Below are 11,453 nucleotides of genomic sequence, written 5' to 3' on the forward strand. Positions count from 1 at the left end.
TGCTATATGAAAAACAAAAATCTATTAATTACTCGATAAAAACAAGTAATTTACAGTCAGTTAATAAAATGCAAAGTAAACTCTGACTGGTGGAGTCTACGGTATCTCTATACCTGATTCCTCATACATGGTTACAGTAGTTTTTAGTGAACTGCCAAATGCCTCTGCTACTTCTCCAGGAGTGTCGTATGTGAAATCAGCTAAAATGAGAAAAGAAAACTGTATCCAACTGCCCCAAGCTGACATCAGGCAAATTAAACATGATTTATTTATTAAAGTATTTCTACACAGAAGAACTTTAGAGTGCATTCTGGTGTCTGTGGTATTATGAGGATGCTCACCATAACACTCCGGTTCTTTTCCTGACCAAAGGCCACCATCTTGACACACACGCACTTTGGATCCTATTAATTTTAAATTCTTATCACAAGTGTAGGTAACTTTATCATCAATGTTGAAAATGTTACCCTTTCTGCTGGCCCCAGGTGGAGTGCCAGGGTCTGGGCAGTGATCAGCTGTGGGTTGAGCAAATATTACTATAAAATCTGGCTGGCATGCTCAGTGATTACATTAGAATTGTATAAAGGTTCTTTCATTATGGAACTGAAGAGTGTTGAAACTCGTTACTTACTGTTACGACTACAAATTGGTGTGCCACCACTCCACTTTCCATTGGCCTGACATTCACGGGTGGCAGAGCCTCGAAACGTGTAATCAGAATTACACCTGTATTTGGTTGTGTCATTCACGTAGTAGATCTTTCTAGTAGGTATTACCACTCCGTTCTCCATACCTCTTGGATTAGGACATGTAACCTCTGCAAGAGTCGAAGAGATAAATAAAAGGAATTCAATTGTGTGCAAAAACACAATGTGGTGAAGGTAAAATGTTGCAGATTGGTTTGTTACTTACTTCTGCACTCTCGCTTTGACGTGGGTTCAGGATCCCATTGGCCATATTTACATTGACGCTTTTTTACAGGATGTGGATAAAAACCCACCGGGCAGACATATCTCAATACACTGCCATCATTATATGATTTAGAGAGGGTGAAACTGCCATCCTTTATACTCAGATTATTATTAGGGCAACTGACAGCACCTAGAAAAAAAAACAGACAATTGGCTATGTAATGGAAAAATACTCAATAAAACTAAAATGTTTAAATTATCTTTTTTAGATTTCAATTTCAGGCTATGAGATTTTTCTGACAAAACAATTAAAAAAGAAAGTAAATATTAACAGGCATACATAATTTATAGATCAGTTTTATTTTTTGTCAATTTTATTCATACATTAAGGTACTTTATTATTTATGACAGTCCAAATAATAAATGAGCACTCTTTTTGACCTCCATTTGTCAGCTAATTTTTACAAATTATCATATTTTAAACTGCAATAAACTTACAGAATATAACCTTTTATAATTAATTTGTGATTGCAATTTTATAGTAATTGTTTTACAAATGTCTACAATATTAGTTTTGTACATTATAGGCTTAACTTATTCAGTGTAAATTTTACAATAAGATTGTTATTTCAGACTCAGTATTTAATATACAATATATTTAATATATTTGCAGAAGAAACAAAGTTGTAAATAAACCATAAACATATAAACCCTCAGATTGTAAAGAGACAAAGTCAATATTCTTACCATTTAGAAAGGGGCAATGGTTTAAAATCACCAAAAAGAACAAACTTCCAAAAAGCACAGACTGCATTGTGCTCTTTCAATCCTACTGTTAAAGAGAAGCAAATAATGAACTAACAGGAAGAGGCAAATTTATAAAGCGGGGGCTGAATGGGTCTAGTAGGAGGGCAGAACTTAAAACCATATGGTCACTGTTTAACCTTAAGTCAAATAAAGTGATTATCAGGTAAATTATCAGTCACATCAGGGAGCAGAATAAAACATATAAAAATAAAAAAGTGTACATAAATTACTTTTATAGGTGAGTAGTTGGACTGTGCAACACAGGAAGTAAAACTTGCCCAAATCCCCAAACTCACTCTCCGTATTTTGTATTTACTTTAGGAAACACAAAAGAACTAAATAAGTTCAAAGGGCACATGTGTTATCTGGTGTGCCAGAGAAAAATAGCTTCAAATAATGTAAAATTACTAACATTTTAAGGCACTATGAGCATTTTGTCAAGATTAAAGATGTGTTAATGTGTTAATGTGTTGATGTGTTGATGTGTGTGTGTGTGTGTGTGTGTGTGTGTGTGTGTGTGTGTGTGTGTGTGTGTGTGTGTCAGTTATATTTTCCCGGAGTCCCACTTCTTAGGAACTCTTCACCTATCTAAAAAAAAATTATAAGAATAAAACTGTAATAAAGTGGTTGTTATTTTTATGGGTTACTAGATCCCTGATAAGATTTAATTGTATTGTATTGACTATAAATGTGATCCTGTGTAAATAGAAGAGTGACTCACTATGGCATTTAGGTTATTTTAGCTACATTACTTCCAGATTCATTCACATGAAGCCCTTGTTTAAGGTCAATAAATATATGCTTTCCTAGAACATTTTACAGTACTTAATAAATTGCAGCACTCGTGTACTCTCATGTTTTGCATCTTCTCCCTGTGTCCTTTTTCCTTGTTTTCTGATTTTTTTTCTTATTTCCATAAATAACGTGCAGGTAGGTGGATTGCTTTTGCTAAATCATTGTTTAATAATGGAGAACGAATAATAGGCAAGTGTATTTGCTGTTGGTGAACATGTCAAACCAGTGATCAAAGACTGAAAAACAAACAGTGTGCACCTGTCTTAAGGATCTGAATGACTCTGTTCAGGGCCAGAATGTGATGTCTATAAGTCTGGATAAAAGCATCTCTAAACCTGCAGGTCTTGTATGATGTTCCTAGTATGCATTGGTTTTTACCCAGTAGTAGTCTGAAGAAGAAGGTGACAGGGAGGTGACAGGGACATAGACCCAAGGCTCATTGATTTAAAATTCATGATCTCTATTTGTCACAAACATAAAAAATCTTGAATCTCTTGAACCTTTATTAAATGTGGGGATCAAAGTCCAGCTTGTCTGGTCTGATCCCACAGAAGAGCTACTGCAGCACAAATTGCTGAAGATGTTAATGCTGGCTCTGAAAGTCTGACCACACAGTGCACAACAGCTTACTGTCTATGGGGCTGTATAGCCCATGCTGAACCTTGTCCACCACTATAGGTGCCTACAATGTCTGTGTCATTAACTTACTTTTGAAAGTGGGGGCTCCTGGATGCACTATCGTATAAAGGCAAGTAGGCAGTGTGTTGATCTGGGCAATGTAACCTCCAGTCCTGACATTTATATGGATGTTATTTTGAAACATACTACCTAATAAACATTGTTGCTGACCAAATACACTACTTCATGGCCATGACAATGGCCTCTTTCAGTAGCTATCAAGATTTGTCTCCAGTATACAGTGCACAAGTGTGTACAATTAGCCTCATGTTTAATTAAGGTAGTTCTCTTCAGAAAATATCGCAGACTATAAACAGACATACACACAATATAGAATGGTGCTTCTGCACTCCAGATGCCATTAGGGTTGTTCAGAATACAGTACAGCTTCACTTACTCACCCAAAGATAATATTTGAGGTCAATAACTATATGCTTTACTAGATAGATTCATGTATTACAGGGCTTGGGTTACTGTTTGGGCATGTGTGCGTTTTGTTCAACTTGTGTCTGTGTGGGTGGAATTAGAGTGTGCTAATATACTTGTGCTTGGTGCCCTCTGACTTGTTTCCTGAAAATCTATGGTGTACTTCAGCTTTGCATGTTTTTGGGATTTCCTTCATATTTACCAGGACCCTGAATTAGGATAAAGGGGATATTGAAGATAGCTAATAAATAATAACTTTTCTACTAAACAATCAATATTATTAATCAAGCATAAGTGGAATGTGTGGGACAAAAAAGTCCAATCCTTTGAAACCCCAACTTGCAAATTATGGGATCTGCTGCAGAATACATCAAGCATACTTGATATTACTTTTCAAGGATTTGATGGAAAAGTATGTTTTTTTTTTTCATATCACTTTATTATTTTAACTAAAAATTCTCCCAAAGTGCAAAAGGGTGTAGCTCTTGTGAATTTCTGGAAATTTTTGCAGAAGCATGCTGACACAACATAAGATTAGCAAAACAAAATAAGCAGAACTGAGCAAGTTGGCTTTGCATTGTAAAGGAACTTCCACTGCATTCCACTGCACTTTCAAAATAAATTTCCTTCCCCTTTTCTATTTTTGAATATTTTACAAAAACACTTTATAATAATGGTGGTGAACATCTTTGTAAAAAACAATTACATATTAACTCTCAAAAAAATGCTTGCATTTTGAAACCAATCACATGATGAATAAAAAAAATGTTACTAGCAGCAAAACCTCCCCAAAAAAAAAAACTCAGTGAACACTTGCGAAAAGTAAACACAGAAAAGAAAGTCAACACGGACAAACACACAATCATGCACGCACACACAAACCCCATTCTACTTCCCATAATCCACGCAGTCCTGTTCCATTTGTTGATAAGGCGCTCTGGATGTTTTTTTGTGCAGACCTCAAGTGCAAAGTCCGTAAAACTTTGGGCTTGATAGTTATCCCCAAAATTAACAGGTTTGCGTAACAGCAAAAATGTGACAGATAAAATGTAGCTCACAGAGATAGTGAGGGACAGCAAAGGCAGCCTTTGCTAAAGAAACAGTAGATGATTTATTCAGGGAAGACTAAGATCAGTTAGAAAAAAAGAAAAATCAGAGATTCTTCATTAGTGAGGTCAGGCAATGATGTCACGTGACAAAGCCTGGCATACTAAGGCGACGTGAGCATCTTTCTGGCAGGGGTTGGGTGACATCATGTAAGCAAGGAAAACTGAATTCAAATTTAAATTATGGATTGCTTATCCTCCTCATCATCCGCTCTCGGACTTTGTGGGCCTCGCCACAGTTCGGCATACCATGGATTATCTCATTTCTCTTTGCTTCCTAGCACGCTCTTCCAGCTCTTTCTCCATTTTTCTAAATAAAACTTGCGGTCCGCAAGCTCATCACCGCTCTCCGAGCTGCCTTTGCTCCAGCCACCACTAGCACAGCAGCAAACCCTCCCTCCGGCAGCCCGATGGCCCAATGGTTTTTGGGTGACGCAGCCAAGTGTCATGGTTTCCTGCTCCAGGTGAGACTAAACATATAGATGCAACCTCATAAATTTGCCTCTGACCGTGCTAAGGTTGCTTTCCTCATCTCACTCCTATCCAGCATAACGTTAGCATGGGCACAAGGTCTTTGGAGTGCGGCGAGTCCAGCGATAAACTCGTACATGCAATTCACAAATCATTTTACAGAGGTTTTCAGTGTTGCCACCGAAGTGCTCTCAACGGCGGATCAGCTGCTCAGCTTACATCAAGTATCCGACAGCATTGCAAATTACAGCCTCTGTTTACGCACCTTAGTGGCCACTAGCGGCTAGAATGAGGTTGCACTCTTGAGTGTCTATCGCCTGGGATTAAACCCGGAAGTCAGATATGCGATGGCTATGCACGATGACACTTTGGATTTAAAGGCATTCATCCAGCAATCCATTGGGATGTCACAACGTCTCGCCGCCTGTCGTCCTTCTAAGGTGGAAAACACCTCCACCTCTACACCACCACCGGCTCCCGAGCCAGAACCAATGCAGTTGGGGTCACATAGGCTCTCTAGGAGGGAGAGGAACCGCCGTAGTACAGCGGGGACCTGCCTATACTGCGGTAATTCAGACCACCGCATCTCCGAATGCCCGGCTCGGCTTCCCTGACCAGCGGTGAGTACAGTAGAGTTTCCTACCGCTATCTAAATTGGCCATAACGCTTTCTACACCCACTCTCTCTATTACTGTGATTGCCGTAGTTGATTCAGCGTGCAACTTCATCTGCCAGGGCTGCCTCGACAGGCTCCAGCTTCTCCAGGAGAGAGGTGATCAGAAATTAGCAGTCCAAACTATACAAGGACGGCCACTGGGTCGGGGCTGGGTGAAGTACTGCACTCCCACCATCACGCTCAGAGTGGGGTTTTACATCAGGAGGACATAAGGTTCATGGTCTTGGAGGACACTACGGTAGACGTCATCTTAGGGAGGTCATTCCTGGCTCGCGAAACACGCACCTCAATGCTCCTGGGACCCATGCAACATTCTGGAGTGGAGCCCATTATGTAAGAAATGGTGCTGCACGAATTTCCCCACACGCCGATTCAACACGGCCACAGTAGCAGCTACACGTGATAGCAAGCAACCAATCCAACTCAGATTGAGATCCCTGTGGATTATAACAACTACTTGGATGTATTCAATGCACAGGCTGCCACATGTCTCCCTCCTCATAGGCAGTGGGACTGTGCAAACGAGCTGGTACCGGGAGCTGACCTACCTAAGGGTCGGGTGTATCCCCTGTTCGCACTTAAATGTAAAGCCATGGAGGAATTCATCTCCCAAGCTTTCCGCCAGGGGTTCATCACCCCATCATCATCACCGGCCGCTTCCAGCTTCTTTTATGTGGGGAAGAAAGACGGCAGTCTATGGCCCTGTATCGACTACCACAAACTGAATGCTTAGATCGTTCCTCTCCCATATCCACTCCCTCTGGTCCTGGCTGCTCTGGAGGACTTACAAGAGGCTCGGATTTTCACCAAGCTACACCTCCGGAGCACATACAATCTCGTGCGAATCAGGGAGGGAGATGAATGGAAGACCGCATTTATCACTCCATCTGGGGTTCTCAGCCCCCATCGTCTGGGACCTCCAGGAGGAGATTCGTCGGGCCACACTTCACAAACCTGCCCCACCTGGGGGACAGGAGGGTCTAACCTATGTTCCCACCACTTGTAGGCAAACTCTCCTCAAGAGCATCCACGAAGTGCCGGGGTCAGGACATCCCGGGAGGAAACGGACTTAAGACTGGCACGAGCATGTTACTGGTGGCCCGGGATGAACCAGGACATGGAGAAGTACGCGCGGGAGTGCACCACCTGTGCGCCAAGGCAAGCTTGCGTCAAGGTAAGCTTGTACCTCTCCCCATACCAAACCGTCTCTGGTCGCACCTCGGGATAGACTTTGTGACTGACCTGCCTCGATCGGAGGGTCACACATGCATTCTGGTGGCGGTCAACCGGTTCTCCAAGGCCTGCTGTTTCATCCGGCTGAAGGGGCTGCCTTCGGCCCTGGAGACTGCGAAAGCCCTCTTCCATCAAGTGTTCAGGAACTTCGGTTTTCCTGAAGAGATCGTTTCCCGACCGCAGGCCCCAGTTCACATCCCACGTATGGCGACCATTCTTCCGGCTGCTCGGGGTATTGGTCAACTTTTCCTGGGGTTATCACCCGCAATCTAACGGCCAGACTGAACGGAAGATCCAGGAACTAGGATGTTACCTTAGAACCTATTGCATGCAGGACCGGACTGAATGGGGTAGGTTTCTCCCATGGGCTGAGTATGCCCAGAACTCGCTGTGCCAGGACACGACGGGACTCACGCCTTTCAATGCGTTTTGGGGTTTCAACCACCCCTCTTCCCCTGGTCGGACGAGCCGTCTCATGTTCCTTCCGTGGATTACTGGTTCTGTGAAAGCATTCGGGTATGGGAGTCCGCCCACACCCAGCTACAACGGGCGGTCCGCACCACACGGAGACATGCCGACACTCGCCGGTTGGACGCGCCGTCATTCCGGCCCGGAGATCGGGTGAGGTTGTCTACTAAGGACCTGAGAATGAAGCTGCCCTGTCGTAAGCTGAATCCCAGGTACATCGGCCCGTTTCAGGTGGTCTGTCAGGTCAACGAGGTGTCCTACCGGTTGGAGCTGCCTGAAAGGTACCGCATACACCCCACGTTCCGCCCATCTCTCATCCCCCAGGTGAACCAGAGGAACCCCTCTGGGCACGGGGTAGACCCAGGCGCAGGGTTTGGTCGTTGTGGGCCGCCCCTGGGGGAGGGGGTGATGTCAGGGCTACACCGGCTTTGCCTGGTTTCGGCACCCCACCCATATGGAGCGTCTCTCCGACATACTTTTATCCACACCTTAACCTAATCTACAAGGCCTACTTAAGGACCTAGGCCCTGGTGCGTCCGTTATTGCACATTGTGTTTCGAGAACTTCTACTCTGTTTGCCTCATGTGGACCGGATATTGCTTATCCTCCTCATCATCCGCTCTCAAACTTTGTAGGCCTCACCACGGTTCAGTGTACCATGGATAATCTCCTTATCTCCAGATTAGCTGTTTCTCCATTTTCTAAAACTCGCGCTACCTGACTACTTCCGCCGTCGTTTCTCTGCGCATGACAGGGGAATTTCCAGTGCAGGCTCATTTAAAAGACATATAAGTATATAGATGTTGTATTTATCTTATGGTTACATTTAGCCAAGGAGTTTTATGGTTTTTGTTTCTAAGAGTTTGATAAATTGTGCACAATGACATGTGAATTTAATTGTGCAATAAATGCATTAATGGTGTTATTTTTACTGGAAAGAAAGCTCTCAGAAATGTCTTACACATCAAGTGACAATAGTTTCTTTTTAAAGCGGAAACTAATCACTGGTGGATCTGTTGGGTCATGGCCCATCAGAGATGGGAAGTAATAAAGTACAAATACTTTGTTACTGTACATAAGTAGATTTTTCTGGTATCAGTATTTTACTTTATTAATTTTTCGGACAACTTTTTACTTTCACTTATTACATTTTTATGCAAATATCTGTACTTTCTCTTCTTACATTTTCAAAACAGGCTAGTTACTTTAGTTTGAATCTAAGGGGGTAAATGTCAATGTTTTTCTTTACCAAAAATTTATTTTTAATCCGTAAACATTTGTTTTACTGATGCGCCAAGTCTCAAATCAAACCAAAATCCAACATGACTCACACAACTGTGGCATTTTTTCCTCATAACCCCGAAACAAACTGAAATCACTTAGAATTTTTTTGACGTACAGATAAGAGCAATATATCATTCGAATCTGTAAAGCTTCTACTTTTATTTGTATACTCTCATAAACACATAAATAAAACCATAATCAAAATAACCAAATCCGTATAAAAATTAGAAAACGTAGAGTTTCTCATCTCATTAACCGTCCGTGTGGAAACATTCCGTTTTGTTTCCTTTTGGTGTCCTGATGATTTACGTAACTTAAAAGACCACAATTACTTTTAAACATTTACAGGAATATTTTTGCCTTCATGCTCTATATTGGGTATGGTTTTACTAATAATAAAACAAATTTGCATAAGGAATCCATATTTGTCCATGCATATACCTATTAGAGTATTTAAACTTGCAAAGTATTAATTTGAATCTGTCATTGAGTCTGTTTTGAGTCACTGAATCTGTCCTGTACTCATCAATCACCATCTGGTTTGGAGCAGCAACAAAATGGACAGAAACAGACAGCAGAAAACAGCAGAAAAAATCACTGGTGCTCCCCTGCTCACTCTCCAGGACTTGTACCATACAAGAACCAGAAACCGGGCAGAAAAAATCACTACTGAACCTTCACACTCTGGACACAAAATCTTTCAGCTCCCTTCTGGCAGGCGCTAAAGAACTTTGTTCACCAAAACTGCCAGACACAGGAACAGTTTCTTCCCCCAAGCAATCAGCCTCATTAACAACTCACCACAGTTATATTCCCTGCTCCATATCTATAAGTACTGCAATATCAGAACTGTCAGACACCTCATTATCCGTATATATTACACACACTATGGCTGCTATATATTGTACAAAGTTCTATAGTAAAATCTTTATCATACCTGACACACAATACTGTCATTTGCACTACCATGCACTGACACTTTAGTACAGCACTGATCTGTAATATAATCTGTATCCTTATTTAATACTTATACTGTCTATACTGTCTCACATTGGCTGTATTGTCTTGTATAGTCTGTTTTCGTCTTGTCTTGTCTGTTTTGTCTTGTATAGTCCAAGCTGAATGTAAAGTTTTTATTCATGTCTGTACTTTGAGAGTCACTAACAGCTAGAACCAAATTCCTTGTGTGTGTCAACACACTTGGCCAATTAACCTGATTCTGATTCTGATTTGAGGTACATATAGAACAGATAAAAATGTACGATTAAGTTTTGTTTAATGTTGAGTTAACTCATGACAAGCATATTATTAATCATGCTTGAATATTTTAAATCTATTGACAGCCCTAATATTAATATGAAGTTACGTCCAGTTACCAGTGTGACACTAAAACAGGTAGTAGTAATGGCTACTTTTTACTTAAGTACATGTCAGAGCCCAAACCTCTTTACTTTAACTTGAGGAAAGAAGTATAATCAGTACTTCAACTTCTACCAGAGTATTTTAAAACATGAGTATCTGTACTTTTAAATAAGTGGAAAATGTGTGTACTTTTGTCACCTCTGAAACCCACCAATGTTAATAAGTGGAGAAAATGTGGCACCATTAAGACAAACAAAGAAAACTTATCAGGGAGGCTAACAAAAGGCCTACAGCAACACTGAAAGAATGTCTGGCAGGTACTGGTCACTCCTTACATATGACTACCATCTCCTGTATTCTGCACAATTCTGGGCTGTTGGGTCGGGTGGCAAGAAGAATATTCAGGCCCGTCTGAATTATGCCAAAAGATTAATTCAATCACCCAAAACCCTGTGCAAAAAAGTTTTATTTTCTGATGGCCATAATTCTAGGTATGTTGGTGCAAAGTCCTTGTCAAAGGAACACCATACTGAAAGTCAAACATAGTGGGGGTACCATTATGCTTTGGGGCTGCTTCTCTTCAGCTGGGCTGAATTGCTCCAAATACAAGGATATTTGCCACAAAATCCTTCTGCCCTCTGTCAAAAAGCTAAGAATTTCATATTTCAACATTACAATGACCCAAAAGCACACATTAAATCAACAAAAGACATGTCCCCAGAAAAGAATAATCAATAAGTCCTCGAATGGCCCACCCAGACCTCAATTCCAACGAAAACCTATGGAATGACCTAATATGAGCTCGGAGTAGATCGAAGATCCCCTTGCAATTTAAAGGAACTTGGACTGAAGAGTGGAGAAAAAGTTTAGATGTATGAAGTTAATGGAGACGTATTCAAAAAAAGACTTGATGCTGTAATAAAGCCAAAAAAGGTGTCCACAGAGTACTGCAATCAAGATGTGGTGGGGTTTTTTTATAGTTAAAATGTTCCCAATAATGACATATTGCTTTTTTTTCTCTATTATTCTGTTTGTTGCATGATTATGATAAAAAATAACCAATTATGTTGTCATTTCCGTTCCTATATTTGAAAAATATAGGAAAAACCTGCAATTTTATATTGATAAGGAGTCTTTTTAAAGCCACTGTATCTATCTGCCTATTTGAGTGATATTTCAGCGTTTTGGCGCCATCTTCTGGCGAAATGTAATTACTGATCCTTTTAAGGTGGAACC

This window comes from Silurus meridionalis, chromosome 15 (assembly GCF_014805685.1).
Source record: "Silurus meridionalis isolate SWU-2019-XX chromosome 15, ASM1480568v1, whole genome shotgun sequence".
Classification (NCBI taxonomy): domain Eukaryota; kingdom Metazoa; phylum Chordata; class Actinopteri; order Siluriformes; family Siluridae; genus Silurus; species Silurus meridionalis.